Source organism: Mustela lutreola, chromosome 3 (genome assembly GCF_030435805.1).
Source record: "Mustela lutreola isolate mMusLut2 chromosome 3, mMusLut2.pri, whole genome shotgun sequence".
Taxonomy (NCBI): domain Eukaryota; kingdom Metazoa; phylum Chordata; class Mammalia; order Carnivora; family Mustelidae; genus Mustela; species Mustela lutreola.
In genome coordinates, this window is record NC_081292.1 from 125,358,898 (window position 1) to 125,380,014 (window position 21,117).

Genomic DNA, 21,117 nt, shown 5'->3' on the forward strand with positions numbered 1-21,117 from the left:
GTTGAGGTCTTTTATCCATTTTGAGTTTATCTTTGTGTGATCACCAAGACACCATGGTACTGGCACAAAAACAGACACATAGACCAGTGGAAGAGAGTAGAGAGCCCATATATGGACCCTCAAATCTATGTTCAAATAATCTTCAACAAAACAGGAAAAAATATACAGTGCATAAAAGGCAGTCTCTTCAATAAATGGTGCTGGGAAAATTGGACAGCTATGTGTAGAAGAATGAAACTTTTACTGATGTTTAAAAAAAAAAAAAACTTCATATGGTTTTCAGTTACTATCTAATGATTTTTAATTTCAGCCTGAAAATCTTCCTTTAACTTTTCTTTCAGCAAATATTTACTAGTGATGAACCATCTTGACTTTTGTTTAACTTCTGTTTGACTTCTTCTTCATTTCTCCTTTATTTTTCAAGAATAGTTTTGCCAGACAGAATTCTTGACTGGCAGAGGTTTTTTGTTTTGTTTTGTTTTTCCTTTCAGCCATTTACTAGTCATTCCCCTGCCTTCTGGCCCCCATGGTTTCTGATGAGAAATTGGCTCCTTCTCTTACTGAGGATCCCTTGTACATGACAAGTCATATCCCTCCCTTGACGCTTTCAGAAGTCTCTCTTCGCCTTTCAATAGTTGATTATAAAGTGTTTCTGTGTGGATCTCTTTGAATTTATCCTACTTAGAATTGGTAGAACTTCTTAGATGTATAGTTTCACATCTTTCATCAAAATGGGGTTTTCAACCATTATTTCTTCAAGTATTTTTTTCTGCCCCTTTCTCTCTCTCTTCTTCTTTTGGGAATCCCATAGTGTATATATTGTACTTGTTGACACCCCACAGGTATTTCTTCATTCTTTTTGCTTTCTGTTCATCAGGCTAGTACATTTTAATTGACATATCTCCAAGATAATTAATTCTTCTTCCTGCTTAAATCTGTGTTCAATAACTCTAGCAAATTTTATATTTCAGCTATTATACTTCACAGTTTCAGAATTTCTATTTGAATTCTAATTGAATGTTTATCTCATTGTTGATATTTTCTGTGTGTTGAGATATCATTCTCCTGGTTTCCTTTAGTTGTTTTTCCATGGGCTTCTTTAACTCCTTCAGCACATTGAAGACAGCTGATTTGATGTCTTTCTAGTATGTTTAACCTTTGGGCTTCATTAGGTATGGTTTCTGCATATTTTTTTTTTTAATCCTGTAAGTAAGCCATTCTTGCCTATTTCTTTGCATGTTTCCTAACTTTTGGCTTTGGAAATCAGGTTTTACTCTCTCCCCAGAGTTTGCTATTATATCTTGTTGTGGACCACAGTTGTCTATTTGTTTAGTAAATTTCAAAATTACTCTTGTAAGACTGTATCCTTTGTCATGTGTAGTAATTGAAGTCTTTGTCTCATTATCTCAGCCATCCACCAGTGACCTAACAGGGATTTCCTTAAATGCCAAAATTTAGCAGATTCTGTGTTCATTAAGTATTCCCTGGTTGTTGTAAGATTTTGTATTAGTATTCAGAGTTTCAGAAAATTTGATTCTGAAACTTTTTGCCAACTTAATGCTTGCTTCCACAAGGGATGGATCTATGGAATGCCCTACTCCACCATTTTTAGTGATGTTCTTCCTTGCCAGCTGTTATTTTATTCACTTTAAGAGAAAATGAATTAAGTCCTAAGATTTTATTTCTTTGCATCCTTTTTGCTTCTTACTGTAGCAGTTTACAGAAATCTTTTTCTCTTTTGATTTCCACGTGTAGTTGTGAAATAATAGTTAATGCTTTGGCCTCTTAAAGCTTCTATAGCTTCATTTACTTCCACAGACTTAACATTTAAGTTCATTAAAAATAATTTAACAGGGCACCAGTGTGGCTCAGTTGGTTAAGTGTCTACCTTCAGCTCAGGTCATGATACTGGGGTCCTGGGATCAAGCCCCATATCAGGCTTACTGCGCAATGGGAAGCCGGCTTCTCCCTCTCCCTCCACCTGCTAGTCCCCCTGTTTGTACTCTCTTTCTCTCTCTGTCAGGCAAACAAACAAGCAAATAAATAATTTAACAGAAATTGTCATGTTAAAATGAAATTAAAAAATGTCTAGTCTTATACTAACAAAACAAATTTTGAAATTATCATGTTATTGAAATTATTATAGGATGATGATTTTCTGCTCGTTATTTTGGGAATTTTATAGTATTAGAGAGTTTTAATCTAGTATCATTAAACTGTTCACTTATCTATCAGACTTGTTTGTTTCTGATAATTGATTTTAGTTATACAAATTATTTATCACTTACCAATAGTTCTTAATGATTTTTGAGTTAAAAGCTTTATTTTTTTTATAAACTGAAGTTCTATAATTCTACCTAAGTCGCTAAAGAAGTAGACTAGAATGTTTTTTCAAAATTAAAGAAAAGGTTTTGTGAAATATCTCACAGAAGTTATGAGCTTGATGATATAAAAGCTCTTTTTTTAAAGGAAAAATGTTCAAACATAAACCATAATATATACTGATATCATACTATTTGACAGAAATTGTATAATATTTATAAAAAGTAAGTTTAAATCTGTATAAGAAAATTCTTTTTTTATTCCCTACTATAGAAAATATCTTAGGGGAAGCTAATTTAATTTCAAAGAGTTGAATTTATTTTATTTCTATACACATCAATTATGTTATATTTAAATATAAAAATATGATAATGATGAATAAACTGGCATGAAATATTCTTCTGGTGCTTTAGAATAGCATGTCTTTAATGTGGCAACTCTTAACAGTTAAAGGAACTCTGACAGTTAAGTAATCCCTTCACCACTTAAGTACAACAGGATTTTATTATTAAGTACACTGCCTGGAAATGGTGTGCTTTTTTCATTCACACTATAAACAGTTTTGTTAGATTGGTAATCCTGCTTGTCAGATTTGTTCACTGTTTGATATTAATCAGTAGGTTTATAAAAGGTGCAGCTCTGGACAGAAACGAACAGAAAATACATTTTAAATAATGTTTCCATAAATCATAGAGAGTCAGACATCTCTAATTTGGAGGTGTATAGAATATTTTGACATTTTGTGGGTGGCTTGATAGCTTGCTACTAAACCAAAAGTTTAATAGCAGAGCTACCGTCCATTTCATTGCATGACTATAGAATTGGCTCTCCTAGTATAAATTTGTTCAAAGTTCATGAGACTTTTTTTCCTGAGCATTTAACAATTAACTTTTTAATTGTATTGTAGAATATGAACAATAAAAGTGTTACGACTATAGAGTAAATGATATAATTTTGGATCATGAGTGGTTACCACATATGTCCTCATCTTTAAATTTCTATATTTCAGAAAACATTCAGATATCCTTTGCCTTCATATTCCACTATCTAATCAGCAGATGTATTCACCAAAACACAACTTGTTTATTTAATTTGAAAATGTTGACATTAATTTGGAACTAGTTTTAAAATCCTTTTAGGAACTCCAGGATTGGGGTGCCTGGGTGCCTCAGGTGGTTAAGCATCTCCCTTTAGGTCAGATCATGATCCCAGAGTCCTGGGATTGAGTTCTGCATTGGGCTTCTTGCTCAGTGGGGAATCTGCTTCTCCCTCTGCCTGCTGCTACATCTGCTTATACTCTCTCTCTCTTTCTGTGAAATAAATCAATTTAAAAAATCTTAAAAAAAAATACCCAAACTTTAAGGAACTGTAGGATTTAGAATATGTATCCAGGGGGCTATTATAAGGGTCATTAAATTAACAACTAGTTAGCATAAAATGATGGAAAGTGACCCATGATTGTCAAGTATAACTCCTGGATAAGCACATAGGTAACTTTGATAGTTTTGCAAATAGATCTTTATTTCCAAATTTTGTAGATTACAGAAATGAATATAAAGGTATGATCTGAAAGCTATTTGTCCTAAAATGTGCTTTGCTCACTGGTTCTTTCCAAGCCTCCCAGCTCTCTCCATGGTTATCTGTTCCTCATGCTCACAGTTTCAAGGGACTAGCAAACTTTAAATGTTTTCCATGCTAAGCTGAATGTTTTCAAGTTGTACAAGAATATTGTTTGGTTCTCAATTCTTCTCGTCACTCTCTCATTTCCTTCTTCAGCCCCTGAATCTTAATACTTTCCTCGCTTGATATTTTCCTCCCAGATGAAACCTCACTGTGCAGTGGCATTGACCAGATCTCAGCAGTTGCTGGAGAGTAGTAGCGGGTAACCCAAAGACACAAGGATGAGAGCAATATGAGACATCATGTTGTCCATCTCCAACAGGAAGCAAAACTACAGCAGGACTGGATTTCTTAATCCATTATTTAATGTCAGTTAAAATCCTTAAATTACTTCCTTATAGATGCGATGAGATGTAGTCTTTTAAGACTTCCATACCACCAACCCCTTTACTATCCATTGACAGAAAACTGAAGAATTCTTGACAGACCTGACTTACATTGTATTTCCCTTGGTTTTTCATCTTATGCATGTGTGATTACTGGTAACATGCATCCAAACAACAGGCATTGCAGAGTCTGTTCAGGTGTGTAGCTACATGACCATATGAACTTGGAGTCAGGAATTGGGAAGCCTGCACTGCAGGCTACAGTGGAACCAGGGTAGCAGAGTATATTCTCAGATGCCTTATGGAGCTGATCACAAATATGATGAATTGTAGGCCAGGAACCCTGACTTCTGGTCATGGAACTACCATTATCTCTATGCTACCTCAAGTCTTCAAAATTTCTAAGTCACAACTTTATTATTAAAAATAGTTGCACTCTATGGTTTCTCAGGTCCCTTTCTTCTTTAATAGCTATTTGATGATACCAAGTGTTCTATGTCTTCACAGTTGATACCAATAAAAGAAGAAGCTAAACTATGAAATGGGGGAAGAGGAGGAGGGAGACAACTATTCTTTGATTGAAAAAAAAATTCCATATTATGCATAATGATAGAAAGGGGAATAAAGGAAATAATAGACCAATTACTTTGCTTAGTGAACAAATGTTTGCAGTTTTTAGGTTTATTCCTGAGCTACAAGACTTCTTTTATAGGCTTTATGAATGATGTGAAACTCCTTAGACACATAATAATTTAGTTTGCCTTTCTTTTGATATTATGTTTATAAGATCAAGGGTACTATTGATATTAATCCATTATTGGACATTTTTATTCAAAGGTTTAAAAAGTACACTGAAGTATTATCCAGGGTAGACTCATTTTTAGGAGAAAACATAAACACGGAGAAACCATAATCCTGGTGTAATGTAGGAATCTAATTAAGACTAATGAGGCAACATTAAATTTAATGTATGATGCATTTTATATGTCTCACCATTAGAGCTGCAGCAAGCTGTTCATCAGAGTCATCTTTGGTGACTGTTCCCCTACAGGCATTCTTCAGCAATCTGGGATTAGGCCATGGTACTGGGCTTGTAGAGAGGCCAACACTAAAACAACCATGAAAAATTAAGGGTACCATTGGAATCATCTGTTGGTGGACTCAGTTGGGCAAGTTCATCGAGTGGGAAATGTTCTCCTACGTTGTAAGGTCTGTTGAGTTTAGGGACCACCAAGACTCAGGGTCAGTCATCAAAGGAATTAGAAGAGAATCAGGAGAGAACAAGTAGGGGAGAGAAGAACAAGAGAGGATGGTTTCACTGGATTCCTAAGATTCAGGGCCATTACTGAGGCAGAGGAATTGGGAAGGGTCCCAGGAGAAGAATATTTCATGGAATTTGCAACAGAGTTTAGCTGATGTGGGTATAGGCACAAAGGAAGGAGAATTGATTCCTAGGAATCTGGAATTGAGTGTGTTTCATATAACATGATAAACACGTACAGTATTATCTAGCACAACAAATTACAGCAGCTGATGTTTATTGTGGGTTTTGTGTGTAGGAGACAGTGTTTACATGCTCAATGTGTATGATCTCATTTGGTTCTTATGATAACTTCATGGGGTAGCCATGATTACTGTCCTGAATTTACACAGGGGAAAAAAAAAGCTGAAGCAGAGAGAGATTAACTAAGTCGCTACATAGTTAATGGCCAAATAGAATTAGAACATAAGAATCTGAATCACAACTTGAACTCCTAAATCTAGAGAAATAGGGTTATATTTTCACATGGCACAGAGAAACCTTGAAACCACACATGCTGAGATTGGGCTTATACTCTTTGTTGCAAAATGACAATTCCTTTGTCCATTTAAAATTTTAAAATTAAACGATCTATTGTAACTTGTCTCCTTAAATAGGAACCTGGAGTTTTCTGAGTTTGGGTCATGCTGCCCTGAAACTTTATAAATGGCTTATAAAATTGTAACTTTCTAGATGTGGAATGTTTCTGCTTTAAAACATAATGGGTTATTCTTGCTAATTGTTGCTGTTTGTTGACATATAAGCTTTGTACACAGTTTCTGAAAGTTTGAATTCATAGCCTTCTGTATCTTGCTGGCCCTGGGGGCAGGGGAGAGGGCACAATGATGCAGATTTGTTGTTAGTTGGTTCAGGCAGAGGACAAACCATGTATATCCATTGAAGGCCATGGTTAAAACTCATTAACTCATAAACTCACTAAGTAAGTAAGTAAGTAATGATATTAAGTTCAGCATTGTGGAAATTATAGGATTGATGCTCAAAAGAGGAAGAAAAACCACTTCTTGCTACTCTCAGTTGTTCCTTGTCTGTCTTAATTCCTTATGTACTTTTTTTGCTTTTTCTGCTGGCCCAACATTGCCCCAGAAATTACAACTTTAAAATTAGTAAGTAACAGAGCTGAGAGTGAAATTCAGGCCGCGTGGTTCTGGCACCCATGTTCTCTACTACTCACTGTTCTGCTTGTTAGCCTGACAGTTACTTTCCTTTGGGAAACTTCAAAGATTTCCCTCTTAATTTCTTTGGTAGTTATTATGCTAGAACCTTTTATATGTGTGAGGCAAACTGAAAAATGGTTAGCTTGAAGGTGAATGAACCCTTTCTGGGCAGAACTACACATAGGTGGAGTTGTAGATCCTAGTTTTCAAAGAACTTCATCTATACAGGGAAATATCCTATGTGTAAGAGCATATGACATATGGATGAACTTACCTCTGTACAGTTCGGTTAGGAACTGATAACAAAGGATCTTTTCTTTATGACTTATGTAGCTATAGGCCTTTGTACATTATGGCAACACTGTAGAAAAAAATTTAAATCTGCTGGGCAATTCATTTTCTGCTACATATGCAAAGCTAAAAAGATGGAACAGTTGTTTTAAAAAAAGATTTCCAAAGTATCTCCTGAACCATCAGGAGTAGTTTACCTGCTGGCCTTTAAAACCAGTGCTTGAGTAAGTGATTGTCCAGTGGTTCTACAAAGGCTTCTTAAATGACATCTATCCCCCACTCTTTTTTGGATTGATGATTTCATTAAAAGCCATTCTCCAATTGTCGTTTTGCTTTCTCTGCTTTAATGTGGTCTGTGGGGTTCATTAGATCCACCGTGTTAATGGCGTCAGCTGGGTTTAGGTTTCATTGCAGCTGAACCTCACCATTGCTAATCACTTAGCGAACATATGCCAATATCACGGTACGTAATGACTCCTTCTGCAGTGACTACTTTATATTCCCATACCTCCCCTCTAAAACCCCAAAGAAGCATTGATTATCAGTGTGAACTGCAGGACAGTGGGAGCATTGATGGCTTCCTCTCTCATGCTTGCTTTAGAATCTTTCAGCTTTGTCAGGCATTTCCTGTGATCCGTGTTCATCCTCTCCACTCCCTAGCTTATGAATTTTGTTTGCCGCATCAGGCCAAAACCAGGGACTTGCGCGTCTAAAATGGTACAGACGTTTCACCAGTTGCTGCTCAATTTTTGCATCCAACATTGTCTAGGCCTCAGTGGCATAACTCAAAGTGATCTTAATTTGCTTTCTGCAATCTCATTGGTCCCGGGGGACACTTAGGGCATCCAAGAGTGAGTGGGAAAACATTGCAGATGTATAAAGACAGTCTATTGCTCGTCAGAAGTTTTGCTATCTTGAGATAATTTTGAGCTGTATATCTCCTTTTTGGTTTCCTTTGATATCTGAGACCTGAATAAAAGGCACTGTCTGATCTCTTTCTCTCTCCCTCATTCCCCTAATGTGATTACAAAGGGAAAGATGAGGGCCTAACACTGAGGGGTGCTGGCTTTGGGGGTGCGGGCAGCAGCACAGTGTGATGGCAGAGAGGAATTCTGCTTCAAGGAAGATACTGCCCAATTTTTTAAACTTAATAGGATTAGTCATGGGAACTATTTTTAGCAGAAGTTCAACTTATCCATGTATTTTTAATGTGGGAAAATTGTGTCCTTTTCCCTCCGCTCATGTTTGATGTATTCCAGCCCTCCTGCGAGCGTGTTTGAGTATCTTAGGGGATCTGGAGTGGAGGAGAACTTCCTCTCGGATTCTCTCTGTTTTCTTTCGTGAAAATGACATTCCAAAGCTGTTTCACTTTCTGACAGGAAGTGGAGCCTTGCCAAAAATGATTAAAGTCCGAGAAAGCATAACAGTTCCAAAGCTGCAGCCGTACTTTAGGAGTCCTGAGTTTGACATGGTGTCAAACAAATGTGAAATATTGTTTAATAAATTTGAATAATAGAGAGATAGGAAAAAATCATTCTTGGCTTATAGCAGTAGTGGCTTGAATTAAGTATGTAAAAGACTACCTACGTCTAATAAACTGAAATAAATATGTAAATACACTTGGGTGAGGTTAGCGGGGCCTGTTACTTGATTCCATTATACTAGTTATATGTGTGGACAAAAGCCTGTGCAAGTTTAAAAGTGCATGTATCTCTATATTTCTCCACTGTTTAAGGGAAATGACTTCTGCTTGTATGATCAAATCAGTGAAGAAGAGGTAATTATTTTTTTAAATTTTATAATTAATTCAATAAACTTATCAATGAAATCACTTAGACCAAAATAGTTTTGTTCAAAAGGGCTAAATAATAATTGAGAACTTGAGTCAATATCTGCACTCATAGGCCCAAAGGCTTTTTACATAATAACAGCCTCAATTATTTCACTGACAACTCCAATTAAATTATGTTACTTTTCCACCAGAGAATTATGCATTTATGTAGACAACCATGGGCTACTCCTTCCCCAAAATAAAACTGACCAACATAAAGAGCATCTTTCTCATATTAATTAAAAAAAATAAAACAAACTTCTCTGAAGGAAAATCCTTGATGAGAAAACTTGTAAAACATTTTTTTTAAAAACTTCTTTCAAAGAAATTAGTACAGTAAACTGATTTTGTTACTTATTTCTTTCACTCCTTTGTGTATATATTTGGAATATATGTTTTTAGGGCAAAAAATTCAAACTTTTCTTGAAAACTAACATTCAGCCTATAGTACAATTCATGACCACTTTTCAGACAAGTCAAACTGATTAGAGGAGTCATTCAGTGTCATTGAGTACCATTTGTCACTTCATAAACAGCTACAATCTGCTGCCTACAAATGCAGAAGTACCGCCAAATAAATCACATCAAATGGTGGGAGTAGATAGTATCCTTCATCTATAATTGGTACAGCCTCTCCTGTCACATTTGTTCATTCTTGTGATTCTGGCGTGGATTGACACTGACGTGGAAAGGGCAGCCACTGTCAAAGACGTTAGAGAGTCTATATTTCCGTGATGTACGTGCTAATAGATATCCATCATAATATTACATTAACGTCACCCATGTATCAAACGTACAACTGAGCCATCTAGATATCTGAAGATAGGCCCATATAGTTTCGTTCTAACACTAGATAAGCTCTTGACATCGAAAGGAAACCGATAGATGCCAGAGGGAAGTAACACGATTAACAGATATATAAGAAAGCAACGCAAATGTAGCTTGCATGTGCTGTTTCCTTGGACATAATTATAAAGCTCTACAGTTTAATTCTGGGTAACATTTTCATAAAAGATCAATAGATACAATAGACTTTTGCTAAATTCAAAACATTTTTCATTTTAAGAATTCTTATTCTTGTCAGGCAAAAAAAAAGCTGCTATTACAATTAATGCTTTATATTATGTCCTAGGTTTAGGCTTTAACAAAAGTCTTCTTTCTTAGGGTCAGAACTCTTTCCCTCTGCAATATCTGTGTGTATGCCTGTGTGCTCATATATATAAGCAAACACACACATACACACAGGCTTTTGTATATATTATATCATACTGCCACACTAGCATTAAAAATTAACATAAATTAATGAAGACAATATACTTCCATAATGTCAAGTCTTTAAACACTGTAGACTCCAGGGAGATGAAAATGGACTTTAGTTGTTGCTGAAACATCTCTAATATATCGTATTCCACTCTGCAGAGATAATGGCCATGTCTACATGACAAACTGGAAAATTCAGTCTTACATTAGAACAGCCTTGTTTTATTGGGTTTTTATTATTTGCAAGGAGCTTTGCATTTATATTCTCATTCAATTTTACAGTGAGTGAGAGAAGTGGCTGTGTTTATTCCCATTTTATAGATGTGGACATGGAGGCACCAAGAAAATAAAAGAGTACACAATATTACCAGGAAAGGAAAAGAACTAAAATTTGAAGCTCAGGACTATTTGGCTCCAGACTCCTTTGCACTATGTTATGCCCTCAATCAAACTTCTAGGACTGAAACAAATCTTTGAGAGCTGAGTACATAGTAATTAGGCCAACAGAGAAAATGGCCAATCTGGACCATCTGAAAACTTTCCCCTTCTTATCCTATTACTTGATCATGGGAGTACAGATGAGAAAACTTGTAAAACATTTTTTTTTAATTCTTTGAAAGAAATTAGTACAATAAACTGATTTTGTTACTTATTTTTTTTCACTCCTTTGTGTATGTATTTGGAATATATGTTTTTAGGACAAAAAATTCAAACTTTTCTTGAAAACTAACATTTGGCCTATAGTATGATTCATGACCACTTTTTAGACAAGTCAAATTGATTAGAGGAGTCCATGCAGACATGGAACTTTCTCCATGAGAACTCTGTCCTGGGCTTGCAATGTTCTCATTTCAGCCCTGCATCCAAGATATAAAGCTTTTCTAGAAGAAAAGTTAATAGGTGTGGGACTGTTGGAAAGGGTCCAGAAGATGCTATATACTACAAATACAGAAACAAGTCAGTCATTTGAATGAAAGATTCTAATTTTAGTATTTAATTAGCCAAAATCTTCCACGAAATTTTTGACCTTCTAGGAAGAAAAATAGCTCTTGGAAAAATGCAGGAACATTTCCCTTACAAATGAATGGAACTTATAAATAATTATATGAATTTTCCAAAGAGTCTGCCTTACTCTCTTGGGAGATCTTATTTTCTAGGAAAAAATGGAACCTGGAGAGGTGTATATCATTATCAATGAATCACTGCTGCAACTTTGCTCAAAAGATTCTTAACTAGAAAACATGATTTTTTGGTAGATTAACCGAATTAAATTCCATCAGACATGTTTGCTTATTGACATGGGATTTGTTTTGGAGAAGTATAATAAACCTATTGTTCTTTTCCAATAGGTAGTTAAAAGGAAAGAGACATAAATACATTTGAAAATAGGTTTGGACAAATAAGTGGCAAAAAGTAATTCTAGTTATTTGATCTAAGTTATGAAAAATGGCATTCCCCTATTGATAAACAGCACAGAATTGACCAATATCCAAAGCGGGCAGCTTTCATGGGACTGTGCTCATTGTCAACAAATGTTGGGAAAAGGTCAATGGTTAATTAAATAATCCATCACCTCAGGAAAGAGAGTAGTTCTCAAATCTGACAATCAGTGACAGAAATATTAAAAGGTCAAGAAATGAGTTACAATATATTCTGTTTGTTATTATGTATTATAAAGATATGACTCCATTAAAGAAGTAGAGGATAGAAAATGTTCATATCCTTCTAGAAACATGTTTCCTAAACAAATTTTAGATTATTTACTGAAATGAATACTGCAAATTCTCCTGAAGCCAGAGACTTCTTTTGATTTTTACACTTTTTGGGGAAAAAAAAAAGGTTCTTTTGATAGGGAACACTGTGTCTCCCTACTTGAAGAACTATGTGATGCTGGTGGCGTGGGGTTGGAAGAGAAGCTTTTTTTTGAGAATTACTTGGGTCTGGTGATTTCAAACTGCTATTTGCTCTGTAACAGAACGTCTTTGTAAATATGGTAGCTTTCAACTGCTGACTACACTTTCTTCCCATGCTGGATAACTCTGTCACTCTCAGAGAATAGTAACATCTCCAATTTCCTTACATCAAGTCCAGAATAACCCTTCTGTAAATTAAAAGTGCTGCACAAACTTGATATATTGATTTGACCTAATTTCCTTTTGCCAGGATTGGCTTTTTCATTATCCTTTTCAGACATTCGTTTTGACTTTTTTTTTTTTTCCAGTGGGAATTATTATTTAATTTGGGCTGCCTTATCTTGCAAAAATTCTTTCTCCATCATCCTCCCTTATTCCTTCTTCCTGCCCCAGACTGCCATTGATTCATTCTGAGTTTTCAAGTCTCAAGTGCAAGCATTTCCTTTGTGTGTGTGTGTGTGTGTGTGCACGCGTGCACTCTAGGTTGACTAAAAGAAAGACCACCCATTTTACTCTTTCTACCAGCTTTTCTCCTTTACCTCTTGAGGCCAAAATATGGAACACAGACAAGGAAAAGAGGTGCCCCAGAACAACTGCTTTCCAGGAAGCCATAAATCATGTGTGATTAAAGTAATTGGCACCAATAGAAAGAAAGCGTGTTCCTTTGCTTTGGCTCTGTAGTTTTGCATATGAGGGGAAACTGGTCAACTAGTTGTGATCCCTACAGGTTTAGGAGAGATAATGCTTTATTTGAATAGAAAAATGAAGCCTCTTACTTCTCCCTGGAGAATGTGGGGCCCGAGGATGATATTATATAGCCACGTCACTCTGCTGCTATGTTCATTTATATGGCTTCTCAACGAGGGGTGTTTCACCAGGGACTTTGACCCATGACTGTGCACAGCTTTCCCCCTTGCCGTCTGGGTGATCACTGCTGTTTCAAATATGGGCAAGTGTTATATGATTATTTTATCTCTTACTGTAAAGCGTTTTGAGAGATTTTGTATGAGAGGCAATATAAAAATAAATTGAATTGAACTGTGGCTTCACCTCTCCACTTTTTAGTGCTGAAACCTTTAGAGCAAAAAGTGCAGTGCTGTGACAAAGGACGAGATTAAAATGATATCAGGAAAATGGTCAGCTCTGGAGATCCCTGACCCTCCAAGAGGGGTGTGTGTGTGTGTGTGTGTGTGTGTGTGTATTTTGGTTGTTGTTACACTTGCCTATGTATTAGTTTAAAACCTTACTACAGCTAGAGAGAATCACATTTGTGTTCTGAAGTTAGTAATTTCAAGTCACACGATATTCAGAATCTACTTTTAGTTGATGCAAGTCTACAGAGACAAGTCTTGTTAATTATACAGGTATCTTTTTTACATAACGTATGATGGTGCATTCAAAGCACCATGAAAGGCCAAGGTCTGAGCCACGTCATATTACTTTCAGAATCCACAACTCCAATAATTTTTCTTTTAAAATAAAATAATCTTGGCTTAGGGTAATAGGTTTTTCCTACAGAAATATGGTTTTGTATTTTATGACACTGCATCAATACATTATTTTAATAAATGGCTCTTGGTTCACCAGAAGTGCTGTATTTTGACAATATCAGCCAACCTTTTCATTTGTTTAAGCAGGAAAAGTAGGGTGCCAAAATAAAGCTACTCCAGAAGAACATCTCAAGAATGTTTATGAAAACTGTTACAGCTACATTTATTAGAGTTAAGGCAGAGTACTCATTTGTCATGCAGAATTCCAGGGAAGTGAGTAATTTCTGTATTTCTCCAAATGCCAGCGTTTCATATTTTGAGGTAACAATTTGCTTGTAAATATGAAAATAGCAACCTAGACTGTAATGTGACAAAAAGGGGTGGAGAGCTGGCATTATCTGGCAATGCTTACGGGGTGTATTTGCATGCCACACCATGGTATTTCCCATGAAAGTATGTTAAGGAATGAAAAGACTTATCACATCAGGCTCTCTGACAATGGGCCTGCATTTTTAAAATTCTAATTAGATGATTTCTTCGACATTAGAATCAGGCCCCATACTGGTCACCCCACGAGAACTAGGTGTTTCCCTAGCATACTCATTCTTATCTCCATCAAGTTCTCTCTGACACTCCCTGTTTATAGATAAACATTTCAGTCCGTGGAAAATCAGACTAATTTCAAAATTGTGACCACACTGACTGTTAAATTATCAAAATACAGAAAGCAAACTGTTTCCCGTGCGGGAGTCTTTTTTGTTTGGGAGGTTGCAGAGAGCTCTTTGCTCTGTAGATTTGTTGTTTATTACTCCTTTTTATCTAAAACTCTCAACAATATTTTCGCATAGTGAATCAGTCTCCCAGGTATCCTGGGGATAAACGGGGATATTATTGGTGGTACATGGGGTCTCTAGGGTCTGAAAAATTATGAATGCTCCTTCAAAGGTGATTATTATCTTAGGACGGTACAGAAAAACATATAGTCATTCATTTCTGAGTTTATTCTTTGTGGGAGAGTATGCTCTGGTTCAGAAGGGCCACTCCTACCCTGGAATTAAGATAACAGAAAACACACACACACACACACACACGCGCGCGCGCGCGTGTGCGCGCACACATGTATGCATATATTAATGCATACATTAGCATTTCCTTTTCACATAGCTCACTTCATAGAAAATGCAGCTGTACATAGTAATTTATATGAAGAAGTAGAAAATGATCTCAGGAATAAGACAGAAGAGAAAGAAGTATTTTGAAATTTATTGAGCTATAGGTCCTAATATCTCGTACTTACTTTCTCCATGCAATGGACTTGAATGTTTGTATCCTCCCAGAATCCATATATTGAAGTCCTAATCCCCAACTTGATGGCATGTGGAGGTGAGGCCTTTGGGAAGTAATTAGGTCACAAGGGTGGAGCCCTCATGAATGGGATTAGTGTCCTTTAAAGAGGAGAACAGGGGAGATAATCTCTTTTTCCACCACGTGAAGACACAGTGAGAAGGCAGTCATCCAGAAGCCAGGAAGAGGGCTCTCATGCAACTTGAAGCTTCCAGCTTCCAGAAATGTGAGCAATAATGTTTGTTGTTTAAACCACCCAGTCTGTGGCCCATGGTAAGAGCTGCCTCAGCCGACTAAAACATTGCCCTGACCTCAGTTGGATTTATTTTCCTTTTAGACCATGGCTCCATTTCCAAATGTATTAATCCACCTATGAAGTCACAGCCTGGGGCTCTAGTCTGCTGTGCTGTTCTCCTTCTTCTGCTGTTGCAGTTACCCTGTGTCTTTGCACCTGCTGCTTATACGTCTGCTGTGCACCAGGACACAAGACCACTCACTTTGGCTCAAATAAGCCAGGGGTTTTCACCATACAGACTTCTGCTTGTGCTGATCTCTAAGACTGAAATCACTTTCACTCTCCTGGAGGACTGAGAACCCACTCATCTTGAAGTCCTTCTCCAATCCAAGTGGCAGAAATGAGCCTCGGTTTTCCATGTGCAAAATGGGGAATATATAGCATCCCTTTTTTATGGCAGCTATGACAATCACTGAGAGAGAGTATGTGTGTGATACTCTCTAGTAAAATGTCCTGGTGTTCTTTAATTATTACTTCTCTGAGAACCAGAAATATGTTGTACTTAAAACACTCAGCCTCTGATTATGCATCCATATGGAAATATCTTTTTCTATACCTTGTAGGTCTTATGGAAACACTGAGCATTATTTATATCTATATAAATACATAATACTTATATCTGGGACTCCAGACTTAGTGGGAACTTAAAAAATATTTGTTAAGATGGCCTGTCCCAAATTATCTATGTGCCAAACATCTCAGTGTATATTCCTGGATTATTTGGATCAGGACCAAACTGAATTTGAAATTAGTTCCATTCACCAAGTTTATTCTTACTGCAACGTGGCCTACACCGCCAGTGCTTTTAGTTTCCACCTTTGGACAGACTCTGCCGAAGAGGGTTGCTATATGAAATACACCAACAACATGTTTTGGTTTTGCATGATATTTTAACAGCACCACAGTCCAGTTGCCAAGTTGAGTAAAACCTAGACATGGAACTTCATTTACTGGCTTTCCTGGAGCTTATAGATTTTACCCGAACAGCTTCCTTTGTAGCAGTCTTTGTGCTGGCTTGCTGCACCTCAGAGAGCAGTGCTGTGGGCCAAAGAGTCAACCTCCATGGTGCCAGTGACACTGCACTTCAAGTGGCCTCTCTGATGCCCAGTGTACCCAATGTGGCACTGAGGAAGAGGGAAGCACTCCCCTTTAAAGTAGGTCTCTGTGGTGTGGCCACATATACATTAACATGATGAGACAGGTCCCCAAAAGAATTGTGAAATGCAAGACTTCCAAAGGTGTGGTGGGCTCCTTTATCAGAGTTTTAAGACTGGCTAGGATAAACTGTCTTTCCTTAACTTATTTTTTTTTTAAGATTTTTTATTTATTTATGTGACAGACAGATCACAAGTAGGCAGAGAAGCAGGCAGAGAGAGAGGGGAAAGCAGGCTCCCTGCTGAGCAGAGAGCCCGATGCAGGGCTCCATCCCAGGACCCCGAGATCATGGACTGAGCTGAAGTCAATGGCTTTAACCCATTGAGCCACCCAGGCACCCCTGTCTTTCCTTATTAATGGAGAGATTTGATACATTCCAAAAGAGGAGTTGCAGAGTTTCGTGTTTTTCTCCATATTTACTTAAACATCCTATTTAATATCAACTGACCAGCTAGTGGAAGAGCAACAATAGGAACAACTTTGTTTTTTCAAAAAAATATGTATAAAAGTGCCTCTTAACTTTTTAAAATTTTTTAAATTTTTGGGTATAGTACTCTCTCCTTTTCCATTTCCATGGTTTCAGTTTCCACGATTTCAGTGATTCATTTATCCAAAGTCAACTGTGGTTGGGAAGCAGATGATCCTCCTTCTGAGGAATCATCAGAAGGTCAATAGCAGCCTAACGTTATGTGTCATTCACCTCACTTCATCTCATCGTCTGCACATTTTATTGTCTCGTATCACAAGAAGGGTGAGTATAGTACAATAGGATGTTTTGAGAGAGAGAGACCACATTCATACCACTTTTATTACAGTAGATTGTTATAATTGTTCTATTTTAATATCAATTATTTTTGTTACTCTCTTATTGTGCCTAATTTATAAATTAAATCTTATTGTAGGTATGTATATATGGAAAAAAAACACAGTATATAAATAGAGAGTTCAATACTATCCACTGTTTCAGACATCCACTGGGGAACTTGGAACATATTCCCTGTGGATAGGGGGTGGGGTACTACTGTATATTTATCCACATCCCTTTTTACTCCCTCAGAGGAAGCTGATCTCATCAAAATGTGTGTGGAGAGCTCAACTTTTGTACTTAGTGACCAGCTCAAAAACTACATTCCACAAGGCACTGGGGGAGAGCCCAGAGAATCCTCATGATGCCATCGTTAGACTGAGATCACATTGCTCTGAATAAGTCTGCTGTGCAGCTAGTCATTTTAGGCTTAAGCCTGTGCCAAATTGAGTTTCCCCAAACTCCAAGTAACTCTCACCTCTGTCAATCAAACCCACAAGTTTAAAATATATGGAGGGAAAAGATCCATTAAGTTTGCATTTTGAAGGAAGAAGTGGAAAAAAAAGGTTTTTTTTTTTTTTGTTTTTTTTTTTTTTTTTTTAAAGAAGAAGTAAAGTTTGCCTCTCAGGCCAAGTGTTTTCAAGTTCTCATATGTCTCAATGAAAGCCAACCTAATTAGTATAAATCAGAGTTTTGCATTATAGACATTCAAGTATAATGAGTTCTATTATGACAGATTGCAGTAGGTGAGATATATGTTATTCAATGGTATGTCTAGGAAAAAAAATAAACATGCTTCATTTCTTCATTAGAGAATGCTTATTTATAGTGCACTATATATCTACCTCCACTGTAACATTAAAGTTTTGACTGCTTTTTAACTGTAAAATGTGATACTGTTGTGGCAGCTGCACTATTCAAATGATAGCTGTAGTACAGCTGCTATCAGGGAAGGAGATTTATTGCTTCCCTGCTTGGATAAGGATACGTGCATATTTACTTTTAGTTTCATTGCTGGTGTCCTATATTTTAATGACACAAAGTGATAGGAAAGAACGTTATAATAAAGAAGCCCTTTAATTCTGCAAATACAAATGGCACACTTCATATAAAACTTTGTTTTAACTTTATGTAAATTCCCTGCCTTTTTCCTTCCGTGAAACAGTCTACATCAGGAGAGATCTTAGACTCCTGCGAGTTCCCGAGCTCCCTTATGTTTGTTGTTGGTAATTCTTTCACACCGAAGTCATGGGAGAGGAGAAAAAGCATGGGAAAGGGAGAGGAGAAGATAGGAGAATAGAGAAAAAGGGAGAGAGTTGAGTGAATATCGCAGAGTAGTTTAGCCTATTTTTGTGTATGGTTACCCATTTCGGAGGGAAGTTGGTGGTGGTGAAAGTTCAGGTTCAGCTTCAAGTCAGTTTGGAAGCAGATAGCTTGCTGTTCAAAAGACAATAAAGAAAAGGATAAAAAGTTGAAAAAAAATTTTCCAACTGATTTTGTCTCTTATTCTTTGTCTTAATATTGTCTTGAACCAATAACCTGGTGACAGATGGGCAGAATTCTGAGCTCGTGGCAGTTTGGATTAGATCTGATAAGCATTCAGTTCTATTTGGTATTGAAACAGAGTTGGAAATCACATGAAGACAGGCTTTGTTGGAAAAGTCCATTACTTGGTAGTTTCTGATGGGTTGAAAGTGCTGCTAGAAGAGTCTTTGGAGTATTTGGGGATTTCATGATTGATATCAGGCAATACAGAGGTGCCCAATGTGCTTTCAATTGTATTAATCACACTCTTTAGAGCAGGGAGAAGTTTTGATATGTTCTTTCGTTATTCCAAACCCCTGAACTATCCTTATGCTCATATCCTCCCCTCAATTTTTTGTTCAGAGACTTGTGGATTTAGAATGCTTTTTAATTATTTCTGCTTGCACACTAATAACCTGTGAAATTAGCAGATACACATGCCCTATAGTGTATGAGATTTAAGGAGACATGTCTTGATCTTTCAATTTACTAACAAAGTAATTTATAGCTCACAAGATGACATCACATACATATTAGAAAATAAATTGGCAATTCAAAGGTCATTGAATAAGTAGATCAGGTTATTTTACCTGTATGTAAAGAAATTGAAGATACAGGTTTTTCCTGTCTGTTTTGTTTTTTGGTCAGTAATTTCAGAGCATTGCTGGTATTTTTCAAGCTAATTTGTTGTTTTAGGTATTCAATTTTGTACTAGAGTCTAATATGAGAATTGTTCTTTGCTCTTTAGCCACATGCAAACCATATTTCCATTGAATATTTATCAAAATGCAGTTCCTAAAAAGTTCATAGGTGTCTTTTTTAACAAAGTCCAAATAGCTGCCTTTCTGAATTAAAGAGACAGACAGTTTTGGTACATGAATTATCGTTTCTGTAATAATTGCCTGCAACTGAATAACACATGGAGACCATCTTTGATAAATATAGAAATAACTGAGTTTGCTAAATCATCTTTGCATTATTTCATTATAAAGCTATGCCAGTCAATTAATTCCTCCTTCCAGCATGTGAACACATTGTGCACCAAGTACTGAAATGAAGAGTGTTAAGATCCTACAACCCAGAAGAGTTTAGGTACTTATTTGTGGAGAATGCAAGGAGCAGGTACACACTTCCCTTATTATTTCCTCATCCATAAATGTCTTGGTTTAAAATTACTTACTAATAACATGAGTAAAGTTCCAATATGATTATTTCTTTACACCAGTTCCTGTCCTGCACCACTGTCTCCCACTTCCCAGCATATAACCTGACAACCAATGACAAAGTTTTACTACTAATGGATATTTTACCCAAATTCATTTTAAAGGTTATGGACATATGGGTTCTATTTTTCAGGTGTTTATAAATAAATATTTAGTATGTATGGGTGCTTATGGTAATTTAATTTTATGTTGATTTAAAAAAACTATAAAAATGCAGAATTTCACACATTCTCAGTCTGGATTTTAATATCAAATATTATAAGTGCCTAGCAAAAGTATGAAATTCTTCGAGTAATACAGATGAGAAAACTTCTGGTAAAGAGAAAATCATCACATGAGTAAGATCATAAATAAATTTAAGTTATTTTTGTCAGGTGCTCAACTGTATTTTATCCTAAAATTAGTTTTGTCAATTGATTAAAAGTAATGACATCTTTGCTGCTATAAATTTAACATAAGACACTATAAGATGGTGAAAGTTTATTTAGAATTTGAAGTTAACAATTTTAGTATGATAATTTAGTTTTCATTTGTATCTTTTAAATTCCACCATCTAAAGATGCTGCAAGGAATTGATTGATTGATTGATTTCAATTTAATGTATGCTTCTTCAACACACTTGGTTCAATCATTTTGATTGAATCACCTGATCACTGGCTAGTTATTAACTAGAAATTTGAGTAAACTGGCATATATCCAATTTTTATCTTTGAAGGAGCTTATAAGTGGTTTATAGATGGTCCCTGTAGAAAGTGGGTAAGAAAGGTTGAAAAATGAACATTTTTCAAGTGCAGTTTCATTGAAAGTGAATTGTCCCTTTTCTGATGGAAAGGAATGACTGCATTGTTCTTTGCTGTCAAATTGTGACCACATTTGGGGATGGGTAGGTGAGAGGGTAGTGGTATGAAAAGATCATTGAGAATTTGAAAGCATAATGGCATGTCATACCTATAGAAAATGCTAGTGAATAGTATTACTGGGCATGTTAGGTAACTGTGGAATGGAGAAATTGGGGAATGTGTTTAAGGTCGCCAGCTATGTAAGTGGTACAGTGACAATATAGGAGCTGTCAGAAGAATCACTGGTATTGTAGAGAAATGCCTTCCAGAGAAATGCCTTCCAATAGATGTATGTGAACCACAAATGCAATCTTTTATGTTTTCTAGTCATTTTCTAAATAACA